The following is a 15,556-nucleotide window of genomic DNA, read 5'->3' on the forward strand; positions in this document are numbered from 1 at the left end:
ATGAGATTTGATTTCGATTACCCATTTAAGTCCAATCAGTAATGGTCGGTTATCAATTTTGCCTTCTCTTCTCAAACTGCAATAAAATCAGAATCTACCACTTACTTCCCAAAGATAGAATTGTAGAATATAAAATATTTTTCTAGTTTTACAGTTTTAACTTTTAAAAACTTCATTAAATTAATTGAATTTTTCTAAAATTATTTTAGAAAGTATTGCTTATTTTAAATCCAAAGATAAAGGAAAAGATAAGTGCAAAAATTGTGTATGTAAAGTTTTTGTGTGCCAACATCTCTATCTTTGTTTTAGTAAATTTACTTGGTTTGGTTCTTCCATCATAATTGTGGCAATATAGGGGGATTTGGCAATTTATTGTTCACACTTAACTTACATTTGATGTGTGAGTTGCAAAATTTTTAACGAAAATCCCTCAGGTAAGTTTGTAGCAGCTTATTTATCAGCAGAAGGAGTGAATCTATGTTGAAAAATGTAATGCTTTTGTCTTGTAGAACTTGAAGGTGAAAAATCATTCTCTTCTCAATGCCAGTTTATGGAAATTGTATGTAATCTCATAATTAAATGTTTAATAGAAAAATTATCATTAGATAAAGAATGTAAAAATTTAGTAATAACATTGACCATTTATTTGTATTTGGAATCTCTCCGTCAATAATTATCAAAACCCAGATTATTTATAGAAATGGTTGCGATCAGAATAAAAAATAGTAATTATAAGCCAACTTTGAGCAAATTATTAGAGACTTACAACATATATACAAGGGAAAATAAAGATAAACGGAGAAACAAATCTCTTTGAAGATAATATTTTTCTCAGTTCTTTCTCCTTTGAAGGGTTTTGGTGCGATTAGAATTTGTGTGGGTGGTTGTTCATTCTCCAACTTGATGGTGAACGGTGGTGGCACAGGGGTCATGGGTGCTGGTCGGTGGCGACGTAGCAGTCTGTCGAGATGCTGGTGGTGGCACGGCGGCTCTCTTTGTCTGCATCCAGGGTGTATTTTTTCCTTAAATGTCTTCTTGAAAATTCTATTACACACAACCAAAGTTGCCACCTTTTTCATGTAGACGGTTCTAATTTGTGGTAGAGTCAAGATTTTTAGGTGGTGCAGCCAGTGGGATGGTGGCGGCTGGTGTGGGTTGGTCGGCAACGGTTTAGCCTTTGAGAATGACGGAGGACTCTACGGGTTTCCTCATCCCATGGGCTTGTTTGATGGATCGAGAAGTGTTCCCTAATAAAAAAAACGTATGTTATGACAGGACAAAGGAAGAGTTTTGCTCAGGCTTTGGGAAACATTCTTTTGTCCCAGCTACCTACTCCTTGTATTAAGGGAGACATGATTGTTGTTCGGATTGATGAGGCAAATTACTTGGTTGGTCTTGAGGATTGTAAGACCTATCTTCATGGTCGGATTATTCTATCTAACGGGGATAAATCTCTCACACACTTGGAATTAACTAAAAAGTTGCAGCCGGTGCGGAAGATTCTTGGACCGTGGAAAGTAATTCCTCTTGGGAATGGTTTCTATGAGTTTGAGTTCGCTTCTTTAGAAGACATGCGATGGATCCTCGAGATGGGTTCCTTAAAGTTACTCCTAGTTTCCTGAGATTGTTTGCCTGGACAAAAGACTTTGTTCCAGCTACCATGAAGAGTACCAAAACTCAGGCCTGGATTAGAATCTACAAATTGCCTTTAGAGTATTGGAGACCAAGGGTGATATTTTCCATCATCAGAGGTCTTGGTACTCCTTTGTCTTTGAATGTGCATATTATGATAAAGACCAGGGGTATGTTTGCTCGAGTGTTGGTGGATATTAGTTTGTTGTCCCTTTTTCTCGATCACCTATTGATTGAACATTCAGATTTTTCTTTTGTAGCTAATGTGAAATATGAATGGCTCCCTCCATTTTTCTCTCAGTGTAAGATGATTGGGCATGAGCTTGCTCAGTGCCGGGTGATTCATGATCATGGTCGTGTTCCTAAGCCTCAACATAAACCTTCTCAGAAGACAACTTCTGATGAATGGGAACAGGGGAGGATCGCGGTTCCTAAACAACGTAAAGAGTACCAGAAGAAAGATTCGCAGCCAAAGCTCGTGGAAGGCCCACTGATAAATTGAACATTGATGCTTCTGGCAGGGCTAACACAGGGTCACTCTTGGGTAACCTTGCTTCTAATAAAACAAGTGAAGTGGAGGATGATTTTGCAAACATGCCTCTTCTCGAGGATGCCTCGAATCATGATAGGTCCCCATCCAGGCAGGGGTTGTTCACTCCCACTTCGGATTTCCCAGAACCGATGATGCTAAGGAATTCACCTGTCGTTATGCAAGCCAAGGGCTCAAAGTCACGTTCAATTACGACTCTTATTGATGATCATCATGTGGAGGTCTATGTTCATGTGGCTATACCATCTCCGTTGCGTTTTACCTCTCCTCGGAGGGCTAAATCACCTGCAGATTCTAAAGCACCAATTAATACTCCAATTGATGGTCATCATATGGAGGTCTCTACTATTGTGACTGTACCATCTTCGTCACCTCATACCTCCCCTCGAAAGGCTAAATCTCTTGGGGATGTTAAAGCACTATCATTGGTCCTACAAAATCATTTTTTCTCTCTTGATGGTTTGGAAACTACAGATGTTGTTTCAAAATTTTGGGTTGATCCTAACGAGATGGAGGAGGATGCCAATGATACTGGGAGGAAATAGTTTGCACTAAAAGAAAACCAGTGAGACCACGTAAGGGGACTGGTAAATCTAAAAAAATGGCTAAGGTAGTTCTCTCTAAAACGTCGCAATGAAGGTCTCTTCATTTTTCTGGAATGTTAGAGGACTTGGGAAACCACAAAATTGTGGAGATGTTTATTAGTTTACTTAAACTACATAAACCCCTCCTATTTTTTCTTGTTGAACCTATGATGTCGTACACTGATGCTTTCAACGTTCTTTTCAAATCTGTTAATATGTATTTGGTGGCTACGTCTCCTATTGTTAATAAAGTTGCTAAGCTTTGGTGTTTTTCGGTTCCTAATCTTGTCCAAAGTTTATTAGTCAATGATCAGTTTATTTCTGTAACTTGTCTTCTTCATGATAAATGTTTTAGCTTTGCAGGTGTTTATGGTGCTAACACATACTTGGTTAGACGATTTTTATGAAGGGATCTTAGTTCCTTCACAAGGCCTTGGTGTATTATGGGAGATTTTAATGTTGTGCTCTCGATGGATGACTGTAAAGGGGGGGTGGCTCTTAATCAGGTTTCTTGTAATGAATTCCTTGATTGGATTAATACTAATGATCTTTCTTGTATGTCTTTTACTAGATCTTGATATAATTGGTGTAATGGAAGGAGAGGGTAGCATAGATTTCATAAAAGACTGGATAAGACTTTATGTAATGGAGTGTGTCTGGATGAATGAGATTCTTGTACTTATCAGGTTCTTGTTAAAAATTGTTCTGATCATTCCCCTCTTATTGCTAGTCTTGCTAGTAATTCTTTGAGGAAGGTTAGCAGTTTTTGTTTCTTTTCTATGTAGCTTCATAACACTTCATGTCTTAAGCTTATTCATGATTCTTGGGCTAATAAGGTTGTTGGTTGTCCTATGTTTATTTTGCAACATAAGTTAAAAAGGTTGAAAATTGAACTCCAAGACTTGAATAAAAATTCTTTTGGTAATGTTCACAATGCAATTCCTCTTAAGCAGGATCTACTCCTAGATATTCAACAAAACTTAGAGACTGCTAGTTTGTCTGATATTGATGGGCTTCTATGTCAAGAAAAGATTGTTAAGGAGGAGTTTGATCATGTTCTTCACTGTCAATATATGTTACGGTTCAAAGATGGAGAATGAAATACAACTTTTTTCCATGTTGTGGTCAAAAGGAGAAATAATTCTAGTGGGATTCATCGTCTACGAATTGATAATGAGGTTACTAAGGATACTAAACTCATTGAGGATCATATTTTGGATTTTTATAAAAATATTTATGCTGAGTTTATTTCTAATGTACCGGATACAAGTAATATGGAGTAATATGGAGGATTTTATTGGTTCTTATATTCCTGAGCTAGTTTCCTCTTAGGAGAATGTGATGTTGATTAAATGTCCTGATTTTTTGGAAATCAAGACTGTTGTTTTTAATCTTAATGGTAATAGTGCTCATGGCCCTGATGGGTTTGGTGGTGTTTTCTATCATTCTTGGTGCGATATTATTGAGACAGATGTTTGCAATATTGTTCAACAGTTTTTTAACAAAATTGGGTTCTCCCGGGAATGAACATTAATGTCGTATCTCTTATTCCTAAGATTCAAGGTGCTGACTCCATTAAAGATTGCAGGCCAATTGTTATTGTTAATTTCAAATTTAAGATTATTTCCAAGATAGCGGATAGGCTTGCACTTGTGGCTGTTAGAATCATTTATCATCATCAATATGGGTTTGTGCAGGGTAGACAGATTTAGGATTGCATTGGAATTGCTTCTGAAGCTATTAACATGCTTTCTAAAAAGGTTAGAGGAGGTAATGTGGCTTACAAAGTTGATATTCATAAAGGCTTTGACTCTCTGAGTTGGAAGTTCTTATTATTAGTTTTGACACACTTTGGTTTTCACCCCTCTCATATTTTATATGTTGATGACATATTTGTTTTCTATAGGGGAGATATTAAATCTCTTAGAAATTTGAGTATTTTTCTTAAAACATATGGTGATTTTTCTAATCAATATGTTAATAACACTAAAAGTAGTTTTTCCACCATAGATAATTCTGCAAGATTTGTCACCAAAATTCAACGTATTATTTCTTGTAGTCATGTTTGTTTGTCTTTCAATTATTTAGGAGTGTCTATCTTTGTTGGTGCTCCAAAGTGTCGATTTTTTCAACCTTTAACAGATAAAGTCAAATTGAAGCAAGCATCTTGGAAAGGTAAATCTCTTAGCATGATGGGTCGGATTCAGTTGGTCAATATGGTGATTATTGGATTTCTAGCTTATAGCTTTAATATGTATAAATGGCCTATTTCACTTCTTAAAGCAGTGATTTCAAAACTTTATTTATACTGGTGATATTCTGAAAAAATGCATAGTCACCGTGAATTGGGATACAATTTGTTCTCCTCTTGAGAATGGAGGTTTGAAGATTATTAATCTTCGTCATGAAAATAATGCATATCTTCTTTAGCTTGCTTGGAACTTTTCTTATAGCAATAGGCCTTGGTCTTTTCTCTTGAAGCACAGGGTTCTTAAATCAAAATATGAGTTTAGAATTATTTATAGATTTTCATCACTTTGGCTTGGAATTAAACAATTTTATTCTACTATACTTAATTATACTTCTTGGACTCTTGGTATAAGTTCTTTTATTAATTTCTAGAATGATAAATGATGTTCTACTACTTCCTTAGCAAATATTGCAAAGTTATCTGTTAGATGGGACTTTCCTTCACTAGGCTATGTTAAAATTAACATTGATGAGGCTGCTAGGGGTATCCTGGTCTTGCTACTTGTGGAGGTATTTTTCGTGGGAGTATGGGGGAGTTTATTGGTGTTTTCTTTGTGTTTCTTGAAGTTCAGACTACTATGGTTGCTGAGTTTTGTGGAGTTATACGTGTTGTGGATAAGCTCTAAAGATGGGGTTTATTAATGTCTGAATTGAATGTGATTATGTATTGGTTTGTGCTGTGTTTACTGCTAGGACTAATATTCTGTGGATGTTTCGTAATCGATGGAATATTTGTCTTAATTACAGTGGGAAATCATATTTAGGGTTACTCATATTTTTCGTGAAGGGAATGCGTGTGCTGATAAGTTGACTCATTTAGGATTTATTCATAGAGATCATTTCATTGGTATAATAAACTTTCATCTAATATGTTCTTAGAATTCTTTATGAATAGGTATAGTCTACCTATTATCGTTTTTGTTAACATATGGGTTTTGGTCTAGTCCCTCCATATTTTTGTATTTTCTTTCTTTTTTTCTTTTTTTAATAATATTTTTTTTTCATGTGATGACAGATGATTGTTGTTACTTAAAGTGTAAGTCTAACTGAGATGTCAAGTTACATAGTTATACATAACATAGTTATACATAACATAGTTATACATAACATAGTTATACATAACATAGTTATACATAACATAGTTATACATAACATGAAAGCTTTTATAAAAAACAACATATATACAAGGGTAAATTCTGGTCATATATTTATCTTAAGAAAATCATGTTATATTATTTTTAAATATTTAATATAATAATATAAAGGAGTTATTTTTTATTTTTTTTTTAATGTCAAAAGTTAAAAAGACGAGTCTCACTTGCCCATTTTTTTAATACACTTACTTTGAGGGGATGATTCAAAAAGCTATGTAAAAGTATTTGTAGAAGCTTTTTTTAGATAGACCAATAGCTTTTGGCCATAGATAACTGCAAAAAATTACCATAACTTATAAGGTAAAATAACTTGTTTTTTTCCTCCTTGTCAATATCGTAAAGGAATCATTCCTTGCACCAAATTTCTTCAATTTCTCACCTAAATTCGATACACGATTCCCACCTTCAACACAAAATTATTAGAAACTACATCAATTGATCACTCATATGTCCCACAGCTAGATTAATTTTGGGATGAATTGTACGTGGGATTTATTATCACCTAAAAGAAAAATGTGCATCCTGAACGTAGATTAATGAATTTAATTTAATATAATATACCCTTATATTATTATAACTTCTAAACAAAGTTCTACAATAGAAAAGATAAGTGTAAAAATTGAATAATTAAACCACATGCTTCTTTTTAAGTTCTATATTTCACTTCACTTGCTTTAGTAAATGAAACTTTATTGAAAAAAATTTAACATCATAAAAGTTTATAAAAAATTATATATGATTAAACAAATTACAACTCTTCCATAGCTTTGGAGAGAGGGTGTGGTGGTTAGGGTTTTGATGTGAATGCAATAACAAAAATACATGATTCTTTGACAATCTTAGGAGCAACTTGAGTTGGTCATGAAATGGCACTTTACTTAGAATTGGATCAATGTTCTAATTCAAGAACTCACCAAGACTTTGCACCAAACCAAAGTTCATATGGAGGTCCATATATTGTCAAATGGAATCAAACAACAATAATGAAGAACAAGAAATGAAAGCTGGACAGAAATGAAAGATTAAGCTACTGCACCAAACAGAACAATTGGAAACAAAGCTGGAAACGGAAATTCAAACGGTAGAAAAGCAAGTTAAACACTAGAAATTAAAACTACCGAATGGAAATTGAAGAAAAGGAAGAAGGAGCACTTATAGAAGAGAACTTGCTGGATTTGAGACTTGGAAGAACAATTCACGCCACTTGGAGCCTTGATCCAAGATAAGTGAAGGAGTGCCGTCACTTGAAGCTCACCATTGCACACAAGATAGTAGGTGTTCTATGGTTAACGACTAGGATTTTATCATCTTTCGGTGGTGTAATTTTTTGTAGTTGCAGTTATGTTTTGTTGGTTTTTCTCCTTGATTTCTCACTACAGTTTGGTTTGCAACGTTGGTCCTCTTATCAACGTTTCATTTGCCATCGTTCTTGCTAGTCAATGGTCATTGTCTTGTTCTTACTGACTAAATTTGTGGCACGTTTGAAGCGTTGGTTCCCTTTGGTGGGATAGGGATGGATTCTTCCGATCTTCAAATTCTTTGAGGTGTCTTAAGGAGCAAGGTTGTTCTTCACAAGTCAAATCATTTTATGTGGCTCAAGCACAAAAGAAAACTTTTGCACAAACCTTAAATAATGCTTGTGATATCCCTCTTTCACAGTTGCTTTTATATTTGTTCAAATTGATGAAGATGTGTATCTCGAAAGTCTTGAAGACTGTAAAATCACCTTCATGAAAGAATAATACTATCCAAAGGTGACAAACATCTTACTCATATGGACATGTGCAAAAGGTTGGATCATATTTGGAAATCTCTAAGATCTTGGAAAGTTATTCCTTTAGGAGAAGGGCTTTATGAATTTGTGTTTTTCTTCCTTTGAAGACATACATGAGAAGAATCCTAGTTATGGGATCTTGGAAAACCCAATTCGGATATCTTAGAGTCTTTACTTGGATTAAAGACTTTGTGTCATCTTCCATGAAGCCCACCAAATCTTAATGTTGGGCCAACATCCACTATCTTCCTATTAAATATTGACAACCAAGAGCATTTTTTTTCTATAGTGAGGAATTAGTACTCCTCTTTATCTTGATGAATGCACAATGATTTTTTATTTTACTAGATGCTATTTGCTTTGGTGAAAAGACTTACTTTTGCTTTTATTGAAAATATTAAATTTAAGAAGTTTCCTTCATTTTTCAGAAAAATGATATTTCTAAATGCAAACAAAGAAAACTAATGATGCCCCTCACAAGGAAGTGGTTGGTGTTACAAAGAAACTAAATTTTGCAATAAAAATACAAATATATTATGTACCAATGCTAGTGTAATGGAAGTTGAGGGAACTATTATTGATCTTTATGACCATTTTGAAGTTATTGGTCAAGTGGAGGATGGATCTCTTGTTGATTAAAAGCTTAAGAAATCTACTAAAGATATAAAGGGTTGGTTCAAGATCTCAGAATGTTATTTTTGCTAATATGCCCTCTTTGAAGGATATACATGAATAAGATGATTTGCTACAAAAAAACGACTCATTGACTTATGTATGGAGTATTAAAAGAATTTTCTCATTAAATTTGCAACTAATGCAATGTCCTAAATTAATTAAGGTCAAACAAGTAAGTTACTTCTAGAATTCTTTTTCAAATAAGAAGCTCAATAGTCATGTTACTTAAATCTTTCTTACAAAATGTCAATTTGAGATCTATGTTCTAGGATGAAAAAATGGATTAAAAAAATAATTAAGTGAAGACAACTAACTAGTTAAAACATGCACAAGATCAAAACAATCTCCTAAATCTCGAGTGAAACTTTCAAAAAATCATATGAATCAAGAAAAAAATAATGATAATAATAATTAAAAATTAAAAATAATATACCTTCAATTATTTATAATTAAAACATTATTTTCATTACATAAAAATTATTTAGTAAAATTGTCAAAACATAGATAATTGCTTTTTTCATACATCAATAGATACAAACAAAACAATACTCAACGTTATTCAGCACTAATTATTAACGTAAAAAAAAATCAACATAACTTAAATGTAAATTAAAAGATATAATTCAGATTTCTTAAGCATTCAAGTAACTTAAAAATTCATACAAATGTATTATACCTCGTCATCCTTATTAATGTTTTAGTTAATATCAATTACTTTGTTGATGATAAGTTAATATGAAATTAACAATATAATGACAATGATTAACACATTTTATATCTAAGCTTGTGTCATAATCCCATAATAAAAATAATTCACTTTATTCAATAGAAACAACTATGATCATAAACATACTAATTCTTTAAATCAATGGTTAATTTGCAATTGTTCAACTCAAACCAAAATTTTCCTATCTTTCTTTACAATTTAGTTTCCACCCTCTCCATTGGTTCAATTTGAAAACATATATGAAGAATGTATTTGGATTGAGAAGAAAAAGTGAGGATTTGGAAAAAGAAAGGAAGTTTATTTAGATTAAAATATGTTAAATCAAGAATAGATGTGTGCAAAAAACGTACTAAAAATTTGCGAATATAGTCAAGAGAAAAATAAATTTAAATAATATAAAATATTTAAATAATAAAATAATTTTGTGTAAATTTAAGTTAAATAAAACTTTATACATTATTTAATTTTTTTTAATTAAAAGGTTACATTATAATTTTATTTTTATATCTAAATAAACTAATTAATTAATTTATATATTTATTTCTCATATATTATGTTACTAAAATATTTTTTAAATAACTACACTTATATTATAATTTCATCTTTGTTATTATTAATTATAATTAGTTAATATTTGATACAAATTTAATTAAATTAAAATAATTAGTAACAATTAAGATTATTATTAATTTATATTTATTATCATTATTTAATAAATTTATTTTAATTAATATTATTATTTATTAGCTTTTTTATTAATTTATTTTAAATACCTTTAGTGTAAAGATTTAGACAAATTTATATTATTATTAATCGTTTTAGTATTAAAGGAAACCATTTTACCGTTTAAGCAATTTTACTAGTTTTTTAGATTATAATTACGACGTGTTATTAGTGCAGGGAGGTTTTTTCATAAACATTTCGTTGTAATGTAGATGTGGATAATTACGCTGAAATTTTCATGATCAATAAGAGTATTCCAAAAAAGAACTGCTACTTGCTAAAAACAGTACTTCATCGAATTCAGCATCCATAAATTACTTGGAAATTATGAAAATTTAAAGAGAATTACATATTACGACATCATATATAAACTCTATGACCAAAAACATGGGTTAATGACACAAATTTAACCGATGATTTTCTCTCCGTTGAAAAAGGGACTTGGATCAACAGACAAGTTGGATTGAAACATCATCAAAGCTTGGGAACCAAAAGAAGAATTAGATAGACAACATTGATTTCAAATTTAATTGTGCAGAAAGCAGTTTTGGAACACAACAAAATAATTCACATGAATGAACATAAACAAGGACACAAAAATAACAATTTGAGATTTAAATGAGTCAAAGAACAACCTATTTAGTTATAAAACCAATTTAAGACAGACATTATACTATGAGCTATGCAATATTTCAAAGAAATTAAATAACAACGAAAAATTCATCAGCAAAACAAGAGATAAATATCTAGACGCAGATTCATAAACAGAACGGCTCAGAACATATTACAGCTCTATCAATCACGATTTCTCAGAAGCAGAACTGGCATTTAAAGCTGAACGGTAATCTTCATAGCCAATATCACAAGAGAAGTTTAAATAAACGAAACAACAAAAAATGAAAATTAAATTTCGGCTCATATCAAGAAATTCAACCATTTAATCCATTATGCTTCATTGATCAAACTCAGAAGCGCGGATAATTTGTAATCATCGCCGACGAACAAGACAACAAAAAACTGTGCAAAAAAAACATGAAAATCTAAAAATTGAAACCCTAATGTAGAGGACATCTTTAGAGGCAAAAACATTGAAAGTAAAAGCCCCCACGTGAAACACCGCCAATTCAATTTGCGCCTCTATGACTAGCTTTATTTCCACTGCATACTTCGAAAACAAGCTAAAGGTGTAGTGAGGCGCCAATTTAACACAAGGAATCGAAAACAAGGAGAATTGCAAGTTCAAATATACGAAATTTTGCCGTTGTTTAGACACAGATTAGCCAAAAAAATGAAGCAAAACTGCAACACGAACGGCGCCGATTTGGCACATGTATTGGGGCTTTCACGTCATGCATTAATCAGAGAAGCCCGGGAGACATCGTGCGGAGAATGAAACAGCACAGAAGGAATTTTAAACCTAAAACTCTACTTTTAAATCTAAAACCTTAATCAGTAGCGGCCATTGCCGAACCCTGCACTACGAATAAATTGAACCAGCATATGGCGTTATATTTATAGGCGCACCAAACCCTAATTTTCTCTCTCTCTTAGACTCCAACGCTTGAGAATAATACGGTGTGTTTCATTTGACCGTTTGGGAAAAATATGTTTATATTTTATTTTTTTATTTAATCCATAAATCTATAGCACAAGTTTCGGGCATTTCGGTAAAGTTTGAATATAACACAAGTTTTTGCTTTTTGAATGATTAAGTTTTACCAATTTATTTCATTATGAATTATTGTAGTATTTATATATTTTTATACATGTTTTCACTCATTAATTTTTTACTAGAGAATAATTTTATTTTTTAAGTGATGTCCAGTTTTTTTTATATGTGTTGACTTAATTATTTATGTATTTAATACTCACATTGAAACAATTATAGGAAAGAACTTCTATATTTTATGCGTTGTTGTTTATGTTATATTTTATCACTTTCACTTCTTGTAGTGTGTTTTTCCACTTTCAATTTTACGTGAAAGTTATCGTAATAACTTTCATAGTTTGTCTAAACCAATGTAATTTAAATAGTAACACAAAAACTATAGAAAATTAAAGTTAAAAACACAAAAATATTGATTTCTTGAGACGTGGTAATCATTACCACCTGTAATTCAAAAATAAAACACAATAATATAATGCACATCAGATAAGAGAGTACCTCCTTTTAATTTAATAAGAGAGACCCCCTTTTCCTTTCTTCATAGATGGAGCAATCTCACTTGATAACTCGAAAAGCGGATCAGTACAAATCCATGTGATTTGAATTCACTTACGTACTACGAGTGCTTCGTTGTACAGTTCCTAGTCCTATTTCACTGGCTTATTTGTACCTGGTTACATGATGGCACTCACCTCGGACAATCCTCACTCGACAACAGCTTTGTCCTAGCGTTTGCACAAGTCCCCCAAGATACAACAAGAACTTCTCAAAAAATATCGAGGATCAGAACTAGCAAGTAAACTCCTCTAGAGTAAGAACCCAGAACATCGAAAATATTAGAAAGAAAAAGAAAAGAAAAAAGGAGTGAAAAAGAAGAGATGAAGTCGTGAGTGAGATGTGTTCTTCTAGAGCAAAGAAGAAGACACGTATTTATAGATGGAAAAAATGCAACATCCTCCTTCGTGAGCGAAACCTCTTCCGCAATCAAGGTTGTTGCCTAAAGAGTGCGAAGGAGATCTAGATCAAGTGAGAGCACGTCTGAGGGTAGCTTCTTAATGTTAGAATGTATGGCCTTAAACGAGAGGGGGGTGAATTGTTTAAAGGGGGTTTTCGAAAACTCTTTAAGCTATAATGAAATTCTTTGCAAGAAACCACATTAGGAATTCAGTTAGCCAAGAAACAAAGCTCAAAACAGCAAAGCACCATAAAAACAATCGGTTGTTTCTGCGAAACAATCGGTTGTTTATACCAGTAAAACAATAACAACTGAATTTAAAAGAGTTTAAGGGAAGAAAGAGATACACAAACAGTTTATACTGGTTCACTCTTAAACCAAGAGCTACATCCAGTCCCCAGAATCCACTGGGCAATCCACTAAGCAATCAATTACAGATTACACACAAACACCACCAAAGAAGTGACATTGATCCCCTCAAGAAACACACTTCCTTTGGCTCAACACACCCACCAAGAATGTTGATCTTGACAACCTCAAGAGCACACAACCCTTCTTGGCTTTACAACACGAGAATGTACAAAGTTTTCATAACGAATTACACTTGTTACAGAATGAACTAAAATCAATACAGATCTAATCCTATTTCATTCTCTCTTGAGAGAACCAAAGCTCAAAGGTGAAAACTCAAATCTTGAAAGCAATCTCTGAAAAACTCAAATCTGTTTGTTTTTTTAATTTCTTGTTTGTTATAAAACATTAATAAACTATTTATAGCTTTCAAATTTCGGTCAAAGCATTTAAAACGGGAGTGCATTCAGTTTGAAAATCATTTAAAGCACACTTAACTAACAAAACAGATTTTGTTAAGATTTTCAAACAAACAATCGATTGATTTCACGAAACAATCGATTGTTTTGGTTTGACAGCAAGTCAACCAACCAAAACAGTTTTCAACCTTTTCAAAAACACATAAGTGTAAAACAATCGGTTGTTTTTCACTTAGTTTGAAAAACATTTTAAACTTAAAAGGTTTGAAAACACTTAAGCTTTAGATTCAACAAAGAGTGGATTACAAAGATAACTACCCAGATCCTACTCTAAAAACACAGCAACAACTCCAAGCAACTTCAGCCTTCCAACAAACGCTAGGATTTGGATTTTTCAAAGCTTTTGATCACACTTGATTCAACACTTAAAGGTAGGTGTTACCACCTGGAGGCATTCGAAGGAGGCAGGAGGTTGGGAACCAATCTTGAAGATATATGCGTGCCATCCTCTTCTATCTCCTTTGCAACAACTTCAGAAGGTTGTGCATTTTGCGATATTCCTTTTTTCACAACAATCTCCCACATACTGCAAAAGGAAAGATAAAAGGAAGGAAAGAAGAAAATCACGGGTTCATATAAGATGTAATGCATCAAAGCTGGTATAACAAGCTATATGAATCAGTCTTAGATTGATGAACTTAATACATAGTGTAATTGGTATAACAAGCTATGTGAACCAAGACACGCTTAATATGTGTTAGTGATTTATCAATCACAATACACCCCCATAATTCTTGTTGTTGTCGTTGTGTTCTGCTTACTAGGTCATGCGCTTGCTTGATATTCACGAGTGTTTTAGAGATCTTGCTAGTATATCATGCAAGTGCCCCACTTGACACTCATATAGGTGATTTCATCAAGTGTATGTTGCAAACCATACACCACCCATAAGGGATATGGAAATCATTAAAAAAATTGTTTAGTCGTTTAAAACTCTTATACCACAAAGTTTACCCTATCGATAATGTTGTATCCAGCACTTTCACACACCACAATAATGGATAAATTTGATTTTAAATCAATTTAGTGCTAGCAAAACTAACAAGTGACTTGTTTTTATCCATATGAACCTTATTCATGGGATCTCCAATCACAAAGGTTGGGTTTCCATCACTTGTTTTTTGCAAGTGGCTTAAATCCCATTCCCCTTAATGTTTCTAAAATCAATTTTCTCTCAGGGGTTTTGTTAGAAGATCTGCCAAATTTTATTCTGACTTGACATAATCAATGGAAATCGTTCCACTCTTTAGCGACTGTTTTACCAAATTATGTCTTTGTATATGTTTGTTATTTCCATTATAAGTTTTATTTTTATTTATAATTTGTAATCATAATGCATTGATACATATGAAGTTGGTTTCATTCCTAATGGAATGTTTGCTAAGAATTTTTTCAATCACTCGACTTCACTACTAGTCATTTCGAGAGCAATAAACTCAAAATTCCATTGATGATCTTGCAATAATTGTTTGTCTGATTGATCTTCATGTAATTGCACCACCCCCAAGTGTAAACACATAACCATTAGTAGATATTGTCCCATCTGAATTGTAGATCTAGTTAGCATCATTGTACCCTTTTAGCAATATCATCTCAAACTTATATCCAAGAAAAAGTTTTGTTTTAAAAGCAATATCATCGCTATACCAAAAACTAGCATGTCATCCACATATAAACATATAATGACACATTCATCCTTTTGAAATCTATAATACAAACATTTATCAACATCGTTGGTAGAAAAACCTTCACAAAGTAAAACATTATCAAGTTTTGCATAACATTATTTTGGTGCTTGTTTCAAACCATACAAAGATTTTAAAAGTTTGCACACTTTTTCCTCTTGACTTGAAACTACACATCCTTAAGGTTGAGTCATATAAATTTTCTCTTCTAGTTCACCATTTAGAAAAGCTATTTTAATATCCATTTGGTGAATGACTAACTTGTGGATAAATGTTAGGGCTAGCAACACTCAGATAGAGGGAATCCTAGTAACTAGGGCAAAGGTATCCAAATAATATATGTTAAGTTTT

The 15,556-nt window shown here is 32.6% G+C and overlaps 3 non-coding genes across 3 annotated transcripts; all 3 read right to left on the reverse strand.

Annotated features, from left to right (window-relative positions):
* Positions 1-10,836: 10,836 nt before the first annotated feature.
* Positions 10,837-10,929, reverse strand: LOC137836290 (small nucleolar RNA Z223). Its single transcript, XR_011085241.1, has one exon. It is a non-coding gene; the product is annotated as a small nucleolar RNA Z223 (small nucleolar RNA).
* Positions 10,930-10,980: 51 nt separating this feature from the next.
* Positions 10,981-11,066, reverse strand: LOC137836242 (small nucleolar RNA U36a). Its single transcript, XR_011085221.1, has one exon. It is a non-coding gene; the product is annotated as a small nucleolar RNA U36a (small nucleolar RNA).
* Positions 11,067-11,319: 253 nt separating this feature from the next.
* LOC137836244 (small nucleolar RNA snoR134) lies at positions 11,320-11,455 on the reverse strand. The gene has a single exon (XR_011085223.1). It is a non-coding gene; the product is annotated as a small nucleolar RNA snoR134 (small nucleolar RNA).
* Positions 11,456-15,556: the final 4,101 nt, after the last annotated feature.

Source organism: Phaseolus vulgaris, chromosome 5, assembly GCF_051622355.1.
Source record: "Phaseolus vulgaris cultivar YP4 chromosome 5, ASM5162235v1, whole genome shotgun sequence".
Taxonomy (NCBI): Eukaryota; Viridiplantae; Streptophyta; class Magnoliopsida; order Fabales; family Fabaceae; genus Phaseolus; species Phaseolus vulgaris.